Genomic DNA, 14504 nt, shown 5'->3' on the forward strand with positions numbered 1-14504 from the left:
AGGAAGGAAGGAAGGAAGGAAGGAAGGAAGGAAGGAAGGAAGGAAGGAAGGAAGGAAGGAAAATGCATGTGCATACAGATGAAGGTAAAATTTCAATAGCTCTTAAACTGCTTAAACATGTAAGTTCAATAGGATTCCTTAAGCCTAAAGCGTTGCAATTTCTCATGTGATTGAGTTAATAAGCTTCCATATCAATGAAATAAAAATTATGAAAAGGTGTGTGGATATCACAAGCATTAAAGCCAAAAATCAAAGACAAAAAAAAAAATTCCTTCATATTCTCTTTCTTTTGGAAATCCTAACTGTTTAGTAGGTATATCTAAGAATTGTACCTGCTCACAAATTCCTGTAGGTTTTTGCTTTTGTTTTTGTTTTTGTTGTTTTCGTAAATTTTTGCTATAGGACACAGGTGCTTGCCAGAGAAATAAAAAGACAAAAAGCGAGAAATCGCCCGCCACAAAGACAACACGCCACAATCCCTTCTCCATTCTCCTCCATTCTCCTCTCAGGATTTTGGGCACACATGCACAAACACCTGGTGTGTTTCAAGCCACCAGGGCCGGAACTTGAACCAAGGTCAGCCATGTGGGAGTCCAGCACCTTAACCACTGTGATGTCTGCTAGCCCCACTTCCTGTAGTTTTGCGATAATAGGTAAATTAAGTTCAGCCCAAGGTAGGGCATGGTGGCTTCATCTCAGAGACGCACTGGCTTGTCCAGGATAGAGTCTGATGGAGACAGTGTGATAACCAGAGCCTCTCTGCTTGCTGGAAACGCTCCTCAGAGAAGGGCAGCCACCTTCACTTCTTCAGGAGAAAATACATGAACCATACAGAGTTCTTCTTAGTAAAGAAAAGGAGAAATAAATGCAAAAACGCTTTTAGCATCTGACTTATTGATTCATAAATCAAAGAAGAAGAAACTATAATTACCTCTGGATCTAGCAGAACGGGGAGATTTCTTTCCATGCTGTCTTTTGTGTGGCTGGAATAAAGCTTCATTCCAAAGAAAGTCCAGTTTAAAATGTCCCCAAAGAGATAAAATACCTTCAAGATCCTGTAGCTCTTTAATGCTTGCTTTGGGCCAACGCCTGCAATTAGAATCAGTCACTTTAAGTGCTGAAGTCGTATAACGCTAATAGATCACTTTATAATGGGAGCAGTTTTTAAAAGTCGTATTTAATTTTCCATTATTACTATACTGAATGCTACTTGTGTCTGTCCATTCTGTCACAGATCCCCAAGTCCAAGAAGGGGACAGATTGTCACTTCACGAGCCTTGCTTAATTCTGGCTTTAGTTCTCAGAGACCTAAATGAGAACTCTAAAATAGACCACATTGCAACTTTCTTTCTAAATGTGTTTATTTTTATTTCCAAACCAAATGATGAGGGCTCCTTTTTGTTTCATAATTATTTCATTTCCAAAAAAATACAGATTGAGGCAAAAGCCCCAGTGATGCGTGTGTGTGTGTGTGTGTGTGTGTGTGCACATCTGTGTGTGTGTGTGGACACACGCATGTGTGGTTTTCTTTAAGAAGATGAAATGAACTAGAAAATAAGCCCTTCCCAGTAACCTAAGAAATAAAACAAAATCATTTACAGCACATGGGATTGTTGCAGGATATGTCAAGATTAGGTGGTTTAAGGCAGCGATCCTGAATGTGGAAGCAATTATAATGAAATTCATGACTCATTAGCAAACCTTCTATATTGTGTTTCTCATTTCTGGGTCAATGTTACTAGGAAATATAGACTTAAGATTTAGATGTTTCATTGACTTCACTGCCAGATTATTGATCGTTGGACCATACGAAAGCAGGGTTTTGAAGGTCTGCCTTTCTCAGATGTAGGCAATTCGGTTTTGAAGGTGAGTAGGAACAGAATAACTTTGAAAGTGTATGGGTTAAGAATGAAGTTGGTGATAGAAGAGTTATCTGTAAATATAAAGGAAGAATTACATAGTGCGAATGCGTACTGGCTGATGGGGGGGTTGATTTTGCCTACACACTGCTTGGTATGCAAGATGGCTAGGGAACTCAAGTACCCAATACTGTATGTAATGGGAACCAGATGTCTAGCAGAGAGAGAAAAATATTTTATAGCAATAAATGTGACATTGACTCTTAAAGGGTTTGCTGCTTTTAAACAACTTGCCCCGTCTTTCTTTCCCTCATATTTTATAAAGTAGATTGTGTTAGGGAATTATTTTCCTATTTAAAAAAAAAAAAAAAGGAAAAGTATTTAACTTGCCACTAACTTCTAAAATGCATACATAAGGAGAAATGATCTGAAAAAGATCATTTTGGAATTCATTCATTTACCAAAGCACTGTACTCAGCAATGGATATATATAATACATTATATATGTGTGTGTATATGTATATATATATATATAGGCAAATAAAGCATAATTCCTCCTGCTCCTTCTTAGGAATTTTAAGCTAGATTAGACGTGATAAGAGATACACAGTTGTATGGGGACATGGCCCAAGGAAGGCCTAGAAAAAAGACATGAACGCTCTGAGAACTTGAAGGAGAAAACAAATCCGTGATGGCCGGGCGCTCCGTCAGGGAGGGTCCTGCTGGTGCGTGATACTCAGTGCTCACACACATCCAGCCCCTCCATAACAGCCCTACGGCTGCCTGGACCAAGGCCCCCCTCCTCTCCAGCCTCACCACTGCACTGAGACCCAGCAGCCTGCCCTCTCTGCCGCATCTGCCCAATGCAACCCTGACTTTGCGACCGGGGTGACCGTTCTGAAGCACTGATCCATCTAGGAGTGGAGCACCCCAATGCTTACATTGCCAGCCCTGCAGTTAGACTGGAGTTCACTTCTCACTTACTGCTTGTGACCTAGGAGACGTCACTGAACCAATCTCTCTGTGTCTGGGTTTTCTCACCAGTATGATGAGAAAGGGCCAGCAGGTGGTATGGTGGTTAAGATGTTGGACTCTCACATGGCCAACTGTGGTTCAACTCCCAGACCTGGCGTCTTGCTTTCTCACTTTCCCCCTCTCACTCTCAGGTCAAATTAAAAACATAACACCAGCAGGTGGTATATGATGGTTAAAACACCGAACACTCCCACATGGCTGTCCATGGTTTGAGTACCAGACCTGGTGGCTTGCTTTCTCATTTTCTCTCTTTCTCTCTCTCTCTTCTCTCTTTTCAAATTTTTTTTAAAAAGTTAAATAAATACATGAATAAATAAAATTAAATAAATAATTGTTAAAAACAAAACATAGTGAAACCAGCAGGTGGCATGGTGGTTAAGGTACTAGACACTCCCACATGGCTGACCACAGTTCGAGTCCCGGACTTGGTGGCTTCCTTTCTCATTTTCCCTCTCTCTCTTCCTCTGTCTCTCTCTCTCTCTGGCCAAATTAAAATAAATGAATGAGTAAATCAAGTTAAATAATTCTTTAAAAAAATAGTAGTAAGATAAATAATTCTTTTAAAGAGTAAATAAAATATATGTCTGGGACCAGCAGGTGGAATGGAGGTTAAGGCTCTGGATCCCACATGGTAGACTGCATGGTTCAAGTACTGGACCCAGTGGCTTAAAAACCGTGCCAAGAATATGTGAATGTGAACCCAAAATCTTGAGAGGAAGACTGGAGGTGAATGGATTACAGTCTGGCCACCCCCCTGGGGCATGATTTCTCACTTTCTCTCTCTCTGTCTCTATCTCTCTCTGTCAAGCACACACTCTCTATAGCAAAAAACTAAAACAAACAAACAAAAAAATAATACATGTCTCATGGGCTTCGAGTCAACATTTAGTGAGGTTCTGCACACAGTGGTGTGCTTTGCATAGTGCCAGCATGGAGTCAGGGCACCGTTAGAAATTGTTTTAGCTCTTAATCAAGCAATCTTCCAAAGCAAGGGTTTTTTCAAATTATTTTATTTAACTTTTATTATTATTATTTCATTTGACCAGAGAGAGAGACAAAGTGAGAAAGCAAACTGGCAGGTCTGGGACTCGAACCATAGTCAGTCATGTGGGAGTCCAGCACTCTTAACCACCATGCCGCCTGCTGCCCCCACCCCATGCCATTTTTGCATGACAAAAATCTGAAATCCTTACCTCTGCTTGTCAGTGTGCTCCTGAGCTGCCACTTGCATGCTTCCCAGTCTTTGTCTCAGCCCTTCCCTCAAATACTGAAGCTCATTGCCATGCTTCTCTGCCCCCCATTAACCAAGCAGGTCTGTGCCCAGACCCAGCCCCTCTTCCTGCTACACCCTCCGCCTTACATGCTTCACCCTCCACCATTTTTGTTTTTTAGATTGTTGTCATAGGGCATGGAGAAAGACAGAGACACAGAGACAGGGAAATCACCCCCCACCCAGGGAGGATGGCCACACTGCAACCCCTTCTCCTCCATTCTCCTCTCAGCATTTGGGGCATGTATATACATGCACCCAGCGTGCTTTTTTGTTTTTGTTTGTTTTTAGAGGTCTTTTGCCTTAGGGCATGTGTACTCACCTGAGAGAGACAGAGACAGTAAGAGGAAAAGTGAGAAATAACCCACCCTCCTACCCAGAGAAGGGATGGCCATGCCACAATCCATTCTCTTCCAGGGATCTTGATATGCCTGGCGTGAGCTTCAAGCTACTGGGTCTGGGACTCAAACCGCAGTCAGTCATGTAGGAGTCCAATGACATAACTGCTATGCCATCTGCTGGTCTCATGCCCAGCGTGTTTTTCAAGTGCCAAATCCAAGACTCAAACCACAGAGTCAGTCCTATGGGATCTAGCACCTTAAACACTATGCTGCCCGCTCACTCCAGAGCACGCTTCTTGGTGACAAAGGCCAGGCTGAGTTATCTTTGTCTTCCCAAAGTGCCCAGCACAGTAGGTGGGTTAAAGATGTTGGTATTTTCCTGAGCCTTAAAGCCAGAGTAGGACTTGCAGATGGGAAGTTCGTTCCAGGCAGGCCACTGGCTAGAGATATTTGTACTCCAGATGTCCCCATTTCTAGAGAGGAACAATTTTATAGATATTGTAAACTCAGTCAATATCTGACTGACTTAGAACCATCTGGAACTCTGCATATAATGGCTGCAAAACCCACTCAATGCTTGGCAATACTACAGACGGCTCTGAAAATAGAACCTTATCTATAAACCTAGGTTATTATACACCTGACATGTAAGTGAATAGCTAAATGAGTTCATTAAATTTACTTGAAAGACCCCCAGCTCTAATGGCCAATAGAACACTGTTTTAATTTTGTTGCAAGGTGAGCATAGACCGCATCTTGGACAGAAAAAACAAGGTGCGGTCAAAAAGATTTTAACGGCTGGGGTGATGTATAACAGAAGATTCAGAGAGAGCAATGAAATATATGTGTTTTTCTTTTTTGTTTTGTATTTATTTCATTTTTTTAAAAAAAATTATTTGATTGAATCTTATTTATTTTCATTTGACCAGAGAGGTATAGAGTGAGAGAGAGGGAAAGTGAGAAAGCAAGCCACCGAGTCCGGGACTTGAACCGCAGTCAACTACATGGGAGTCCCGCGACATGGCCATTACGCTAACTGCTGGTCCTTATTTATTTTTTTTAAAAAAAGAGGTTTTTGTCTTAGGACTCTTGCACTTACCAGGGGGAGAGAGAGAGAGAGACAGAGAGAGTGAGAGGGAAAGTGAGAAATCATCCCCTATGGGGGAGGGCCATACCATATCCCTTCTCCTCCATTCTCCTCCCAGGATTTTGGGCATGCATGCATACATGCCTGGTGTGATTTTCAAGACACCAGGTCCAGGACTTGAACCATGGCCAGCCATGCGAAAATCCAGTGACATAACCACTATACCATCTGCTGGGCCCTGCTCAGCGTGTTTCTTAAGGTGCCAGGTCCAGGACTCAAACGGTGCAGTCAGCCATATGGGATCCAGCCACCTTAATCACCACAATACAGGTCAGCCCAACAATACATGTTTTAAAAACATCTTTAGGGGCTGCTGGTGACATAGTAGTTAGTAAAAATCACACTGGGTGTGTGTGCATGCATGCCCAAGATCCCAAAGGAGAATGGAAGAGAAAGGATTGCAGCACATAACTGCTATGCCATCTGCTGGTCTCATGCCCAGCGTGTTTTTCAAGTGCCAAATCCAAGACTCAAACCACAGAGTCAGTCCTATGGGATCTAGCACCTTAAACACTATGCTGCCCGCTCACTCCAGAGCACGCTTCTTGGTGACAAAGGCCAGGCTGAGTTATCTTTGTCTTCCCAAAGTGCCCAGCACAGTAGGTGGGTTAAAGATGTTGGTATTTTCCTGAGCCTTAAAGCCAGAGTAGGACTTGCAGATGGGAAGTTCGTTCCAGGCAGGCCACTGGCTAGAGATATTTGTACTCCAGATGTCCCCATTTCTAGAGAGGAACAATTTTATAGATATTGTAAACTCAGTCAATATCTGACTGACTTAGAACCATCTGGAACTCTGCATATAATGGCTGCAAAACCCACTCAATGCTTGGCAATACTACAGACGGCTCTGAAAATAGAACCTTATCTATAAACCTAGGTTATTATACACCTGACATGTAAGTGAATAGCTAAATGAGTTCATTAAATTTACTTGAAAGACCCCCAGCTCTAATGGCCAATAGAACACTGTTTTAATTTTGTTGCAAGGTGAGCATAGACCGCATCTTGGACAGAAAAAACAAGGTGCGGTCAAAAAGATTTTAACGGCTGGGGTGATGTATAACAGAAGATTCAGAGAGAGCAATGAAATATATGTGTTTTTCTTTTTTGTTTTGTATTTGTTTCATTTTTTTAAAAAAAATTATTTGATTGAATCTTATTTATTTTCATTTGACCAGAGAGGTATAGAGTGAGAGAGAGGGAAAGTGAGAAAGCAAGCCACCGAGTCCGGGACTTGAACCGCAGTCAACTACATGGGAGTCCCGCGACATGGCCATTACGCTAACTGCTGGTCCTTATTTATTTTTTTTAAAAAAAGAGGTTTTTGTCTTAGGACTCTTGCACTTACCAGGGGGAGAGAGAGAGAGAGACAGAGAGAGTGAGAGGGAAAGTGAGAAATCATCCCCTATGGGGGAGGGCCATACCATATCCCTTCTCCTCCATTCTCCTCCCAGGATTTTGGGCATGCATGCATACATGCCTGGTGTGATTTTCAAGACACCAGGTCCAGGACTTGAACCATGGCCAGCCATGCGAAAATCCAGTGACATAACCACTATACCATCTGCTGGGCCCTGCTCAGCGTGTTTCTTAAGGTGCCAGGTCCAGGACTCAAACGGTGCAGTCAGCCATATGGGATCCAGCCACCTTAATCACCACAATACAGGTCAGCCCAACAATACATGTTTTAAAAACATCTTTAGGGGCTGCTGGTGACATAGTAGTTAGAGCACTGAATTCCCACATGGTCGACCACAGTTTGAGTCCCAGACCTGGTGGCTTAAAAATCACACTGGGCGTGTGTGCATGCATGCCCAAGATCCCAAAGGAGAATGGAAGAGAAAGGATTGCAGCATGGTCATTCCCCCTGGGCAGTGATTTTTCACTTCCCCTCTCACTGTCTCTGTTTCTCTCTAGTGAGTGCACACGCCATATGGCAAAAACCTTACAATTTTTTTTAATTTTTATGCCCATAATCTTTGATCTAATAATGCAACTCTTCGATACTTCTCTCAAGAAATAATCATGCACAGATAACTGACCGTCAGGATGTCTGTTATCGTTCTGTTTCTTATGTTGAAAATGGGAAGGAGGTTATTACGTGAGCAATCATAGAGGACAGACGTGTGATCCTTAATATTAATAAGTTATTAATAACGTACGATCATTAATAATGGAATCTATTGAATCTTTACTGATATAATAGATAACGTTCTGGGAACGTCAGGATTTATTATTATCATCGAACCTCATTGTTATGCTCCTCTGACAGATGGGGAAACTGCAAAGTAGAGCATTTAAATTATTTGCCCAAATCACATGGCAAACAGGTATCAGTGTAAGCACTTAACCTCAGTGTATGTATGTATGTATGTATTTATTTATTTATTTATTTATTTATTTATTTATTTATTTATTTATTTATTTATTTATTTATTTATTTATAGGTTTTTGCTATAGGGCGCGTGCGTTCACCAGACAGACAGAGAGAGACAGAGAGACAGAAAGCGAGAAATCACTCTCCAGGGGGGATGGCTACGCCGCAATCCCTTCTCCTCTTGGGATCTTGGGCATGCACGCACACGCCCCCGACGTGAATTTAAGCCACCGGGTCCGGGACTTGAACTGCGGTCGACTACATGTGAGTGCAGCAATGTAGCCATTACGCCAACTGCTGGTCCCAACCTCAGTACTATTTAACCCCAGAGCTCAAGCTTCTCCCATCAATGGCTCTTCTCCCAGAAACACTGGTGGACTCAGAGCATGCCCTGTGCAGTCACCAAAATGAAAATGTAGGAAAGTAAATGATGATAGCAAAAAAAATTATGACGTATTATTTAGTGGGGGGAAAGAAAACAGGTCATGTTACACAAGAAGTTTTAGATCAAAATACCAGAATCCTGTGGACAGTGCTCAGTTAAAGCTGAATGTGAGGCGGGGGCGGCAGGTGGAGTGGTAGTTAAGATACTGGACACTCCCACATGGCTGACCGCAGTTTGAGTCCTGGACCTGGTGGCTTGCTTTCTCACTTTCCTTCTCTCTCTCTGTCTCTGGTCATATTAAACAATAATAGTATTAGCAATAACAATAAATACTTAAAAAAAAAAAAAGATGAATATCATGGCCAGCAAGTGGTGTGGCGGTTAAGGTACTAGACTTCCACATGGCCGACTGTGGTTCAAGTCCCAGACATGGCAACTTGCTTTCTCACTTTCCCTCTCTGTCTCTCTGTCTCTCTCTGGTAAGCACAAATGCCCGGTAGCAAATTTTAAAAGTAATAGTAATAATGGTAAATAAAATTAAATAAATATTTTTTTAAAAAAAAATAAGATTATCTGAGAGGTAGATGCAAGCTAGCCCACAAAATTCATTGCAGGTCACGAAGAGCCTATGCCCCTAGGAGTCTTCTTTGCCTCTACTTCTCACCGTGTCTCTTTTCTCATCCCTTGCAAACCACCATCTCCAATCAAGCTTCAGGTTTCGAGGTACAGCTTCTAATCCCACCTCAAAGCAAAATTATATTTGGGCCAGCAGGTGGTGTGGTGGTTAAGGGTGCTGGACTCCCGTGTGGCCAACTGTGGTTTAAGTCCTGGACCTGGTAGCTTGCTTTCTCACTCTCTCTCTCTCTCTCTTTCTCTCTCTCTCTCTCTCTCTGGTCAAATTAAAACAAATAAATAAATAAATAAATAAAGTTAAATAAAACAATTCTTTTTTTTTTTTTGGAGAGGTTTTCGCTATAGGGCGCGTGTGCTCACCAGACAGACAGAGACATAGAGACAGAAAGTGAAAAATCACCCCCCAGGGGGGATGGTCATGCCGCAATCCCTTCTCCTCCATTCTCCTCTCGGGATCTTGGGCATGCAGGCACATGCGCCCGGCATGAGTTTAAGCCACCGGGTCCAGGATGCAAACTGCAGTCGACTACGTGGGAGTCCAGCGACATAGCCATTACGCTAACTGCTGGTTCCCAAACAATTCTTTTTAAAAAAGCAAAATTATAGTTCCAGTCCCAGATAGTATCTGATTTCTTCTCAAGGGAAGAAAGAGTAGGAACCAGCCCAGCTAGGTGTCCACTCCTGCTCCGATCAACTGGGGTCAAGGATTAAAGTTCAGTAGAATTTTAAAGTTCAGTACAAAACAGCAAGTGGCATGGAGGAGAGCACTGATTGTCTCAGTGGTGATGATATTTTTTATATGTAAAAACCATAAACAGGGGCCAGCCAGTGGCATGGAGGGTAAGTTGGCTGGATCCCACACAGCCAGCAGTGTGGTTTGATCCTGGACCTGGAAGCTTGCAACATGCCAGGTGCAAGTACACACATGCCTGAAATCCCAAGAGAAGAATAAAGAGGAAGGGATGACTGTGTGGCCATCCCCTCTGGGAGGCGATGCATCACTTTCCCTCTCTCTCCTTTACTTTCCAGCAAGCACACATGCCCCATAGCAAAAAAAAAAAAAAAAAAAAAGAACTAAAGAACAAACAAAAAGCATAAATAAGTGGGAGGGCAGCCCTGCCTAGTGACACACAAGGCCCAGGTTCAATTCCTAAGCAGGCTAGACAGCGTTGCGTGCCTATGGTCCTTGACAACTGAGAGCATGGGACAGGAGGGTCATGATATGGTAAGGCCAAAACAAAAAATGACAATGACAACAACAACAACAAAAAGTAGAGAAAAATGGAGAAAAGCCCAAATCATGGTAATAACAGCGCTCCAATCCACTGGGTTAGTTTTCTTATTTTCACCTCCGTGTGTTCTAGATCTTCTGAAGTGGACGTACACTGCTTTTGTACTAAAGGGAAGAAAGTGAAACCAAACTATATAGGAATTAAGAAGTGAATGTCCAGGGGCCAGCAGGTGCATGGTGGTTAAGGACACTGGACTCCCACATGGCAGACTGGCGTTTTGAGTCCCAGACTTGGCAGCTTGTTTTCTCACTTTCTCTCTCTCTCTGTCTCTCTCTGGTGAGTGTACATGCCCTATAGCAAATTATTTAAAAAATAATAAATTAGGGACCAGGAGGTAGCATGGTGATTGAGACACTGGACTCCCACATGGTGGACCACGGTTCAAGCCCCAGACCTGACAGCTTGCTTTCTCACTTTATCTCTCTCTCTCTCTCTCTCTCTCTCTCTCTCACTGTGTCTCTCTCTGGTCAGATTAAAAAACAGTGATAAACAAAACTTAGTATTTCTTTAAAAAATAATAATGATAAATAAAGTAATAAGTAATAGAAGTGAATGTCCAGAGCTGGATGCATTTGTACCTGCCTATAATCCCAAGAACTCAGGAGGCTGAGGCAGGAGGATTGTGAGTTCAAGGCCAGTCCAGGCAACACAGTTAGAGAGAGAGAATGAAAGAGAAGGGAAGGGAAGAGAGAGAAGAAAGAAAAAAAGAAAGAAGGAGCAGGAAGGGACCAAATGCTTATGGAGTGATCATGGAGAGAAGGTCCCGATGAAGAGGATTTTGCACGATGATGGAATGTAGGAAATGCTTCCCAAAGAAGGTCAGCAGCTGAACAGCAAACCCCACCTGCATCAGAGCAAAGCCTCCTGTGAAGATGTCCACGCCATGTCTGGCGTCTGGTGCAGATGCAGCTGTCAGATACACTGGGACCCATTGTCCTGGGACATTCTGCTGGACAGCTCGCCCTGGGATAAAACAAAGGGAGCAGAGGAGGAAGGCGTGAGTCTCGTGGAACATAAGGTATGGTTTTAGAAGGCAAGAGACAGTGGGCACAAAGGAGAAAACCAAAATGAAAAGACAGACTTCGTGCAGTCAACGGAGGAATGAAACAGGGAAGGGACGAGGGTTCAGTAGTCTGAAAACTGGCAAGGGACTCACAAATAGGTAGGGAAGGGGAATGGGAGTCCAGTGCTTTTACCATCATGCCACCTGCCGGCCCCTACCTTGGTCTCTTGGGACATTCATGTTTGGAGCCCTGAGTGTCCATGTAAGTAGTGCAAGGATGAGATGAGGATGCTCAGTCCTGTGCAATGACCATGAGCTGACGGCCCCAACTGAGGTCGCAGTGGCGGCCAACACCGGCCTCCAGATAAGCGAAAGACAAAGCCCTAAAGCTGGTGGGCCAACCTTGGCTACCATCAGAAAGACAGCGTGAGAGGCACCCGGCTGGTACCAGTCCACGCGCAGATCCACGATGCAGGATAACAAAGTGATTGCTGTGGTTTTAATACATTTTCAGGGGATGTGTCATGCAGAGGGGAGGCCACATGGTTTCTTCACCCTTTTCTCCATTTTTGACTTCTCCTCCGTTATTTTCTGTTCCTTAGTCAGGCTCTCCTTATGTCCTAGAAGCTGTCTGTCAGTCTGTCTCTCACTCTGCACGTCCAGAATTCTCCCCTTTTTAAAAATGGTTTGGGGAGTTAGAGAAAAGAGACCTATCATCCAGAGAGCCAGGGATCTCTCCATATCTGTAAAAGACCTCACAGAGTAATGGTTTATGTTGCTGGACTCCCTGTAGGCGACCGTGGTTCGAGTCTCAGGCCCAGCAGGACTCCCCTCCCCATTACTGAATTAAATTTAATAGATATTTTTTGAGAATCAACTTTGTCCAGTGCAGTGGTTTATTTCTGCATGACAGATCACCTGAACATGTATTAAAACTCCCACCAGGTGCGTGGGCATGCATGCCCCAAATCCCAAGAGGAGAATGGACAAGAAGGGATTGCAGCATGGCCAACCCCCATGGGGGGTGATTTCTCATTTTCTGTCTCTCTGTATCTTTCCGTCTCTCTGCATCACGTGCCCTATAGCAAAAATATCTCTTTAAAAAATGCCTGTTTTCTCTCTTTTGACATAAAGAAACTCAGTTCCTTTGTATATTTAAAGAAAAAAAAAATACAAAAACTGTTCCCATTTCCCTATTCTTCACCGGCTTAATTCCTCCTTCCTGTACCTCTTCAAGTCTCATGCACTTTTTAGGGTATAAAGCTAAGAAGATACCCTACCCACTGATGATCTTGGCTCTCATATTACCTTCATCTGGAAAGTGCTATTATTTTTGGCCCCGTTCACATCTTCTTGTCGCTGTTCCATCATCAGCTGCAGGAGTTCTGACTCACTTCCCGGGCAGCGTGGGGTGTCCACAGACAGCAGCTGCATCAGAAGCATGGGTGGGAAGACAGCAACCAGGGTGGTCAGCAGAATCCCGGTGAGGAAGCGGCTTCCACTGAGGCCCTGTAGGTGGGAATGGTCAGACACTGTGGCCTGGAGACCGCCCGACTCGCCTTGCTCAGAGAGTGAATGACTCAGAATGACCGCTGAGTAACTGATAAAACATAGTGGCTGGGGGCCCGGCAAGGGGCATGGGGGTTGAGACACTGGATTCCCACATGACTGACCGCAGTTCAAATCCTGGACCTGGCAGCTTGCTTTCTCACTCTCCTCTCTCTGCTCTCTCTGTCTCTGTATCTCACTCTTCAAATTGAATAATAATAATAATAAATACATAAAATTAAATAAATAATTCTCTTTTTTTGGAGAGTTTTGTTTTGTTTTGTTTTGTTTTTGTTTGTTTGTTTGTTTGTTTGTTTTTGCTATAGGGCGAAATCACCCCCCAGGGAGGATGGCCATACCGCAATCCTTTCTCCTCCATTTTCCTCTTGAGACCTTGGGCACGCACGCACACGCACCCGGCATGAGTTTAAGCCACCCACGGTCGACCACATGGGAGTCCAGCAACGTAGCTATCTGCTGGTTCCTATAAATAATTCTTAAACAAGCAAACAAACATGATGGCTGAGGATACACGGAAACTGGACCAGAAATCCCCGCCCCCAGTGTGGAAGAGAGTCGTTCTATCTGTACCGCCCCTCCAGAGTGGCCCAGGCCAGCCCTTGGAGCATCATCCTGTGACAGTCTTCGGTGAACGCAGATGGCTAGTTCATTGCCCTCGCTGGGACACACGGAATTCTGGGTGAGCATGGGACGGCTCGGCAGAGAAATGAAGACGCCACCCCCAGGAATGGCAAACACGTGGCTCATGTGACCGCGTGCCGGGTTGGCCGGCCACACTCACAGCAGGCAGAGCCATAGCACATCGGGTCAAGGAGAAAGTCCCACCGCCAAAAATAGCCGCCCTTCCCAGTTGCTGCAGTGTCTAAAATTATACCGGTGGAGATTTATGCCTTTGCGCATCTCACCTTTGTAGGGGGCAGCTCTGGGGAGGACCCGGGAGATGTCTGCACTGAAGGTGCAAAAGGCTGAACAGCGCTGCAGAGTTCCCCGGGGGTCGGGAAAGGAAGGAGGCGCGACAGGGCAGGAACAGGACAGAGGAAGGGTTGGCGAGGGGTAGCAGGGCTGACGTCTGTTTGGAGGTGTACCCAGAAGGCGCCTCCCTGGCAGCTCCATCGTAAAAACGGAGGCTCGTGCAATTTGCCAGTAAATTTGAACCATGCATGTAAACAATCCGAATAATGTATTCCCCGAAATGCCTTCGCGGTGCATTATTATGCAAAGCTACACATGCCCTCCACTTCAAATTGCCTAAACGAGGAAAAAAGGACATTAAGGGGCAATTAGAAAGAATAGCAAGAGGCAACGTGAGGAAATGGTCTACACAGATCACGCCAGGAACAGAGGGAAGCTAAAAGCAGGTACACGGGGCATCTCAACCAAATGCTGGTTTCTGGGGGCAAGATTCCCTCAGAAATTCAGGCAACGGGAACCAGCAGTTAGCGTAATGGCTATGTCGCTAGATTCCCACGTAGTCGACCGCGGTTCGCGTCCCGGACCCGGTGGCTTAAACTCACGCCGGGCGCGTGTGCATGCATGCCCAAGATCCCGAGAGGAGAATGGAGGAGAAGGGATTGCGGCATGGCCATCCTCCCT

General features: G+C 44.4%; 1 long non-coding RNA gene across 1 annotated transcript in view; it reads right to left on the reverse strand.

The window, feature by feature from the left end:
* Positions 1-955: 955 nt before the first annotated feature.
* The window catches only part of LOC102475450 (uncharacterized), a 77475-nt gene continuing 63926 nt past the window's right edge, over positions 956-14504 (reverse strand). The window contains exons 3-5 of the long non-coding RNA XR_001369892.1: positions 12651-12851; positions 11184-11302; positions 956-1089 (exon numbers count right to left, since the gene is read on the reverse strand). This is a non-coding gene — a long non-coding RNA (uncharacterized LOC102475450). The remainder of the gene's footprint in view (positions 1090-11183; positions 11303-12650; positions 12852-14504) is intronic.

This window comes from Tupaia chinensis, unplaced genomic scaffold, assembly GCF_000334495.1.
Source record: "Tupaia chinensis unplaced genomic scaffold, TupChi_1.0 Scaffold000078_1, whole genome shotgun sequence".
Classification (NCBI taxonomy): domain Eukaryota; kingdom Metazoa; phylum Chordata; class Mammalia; order Scandentia; family Tupaiidae; genus Tupaia; species Tupaia belangeri.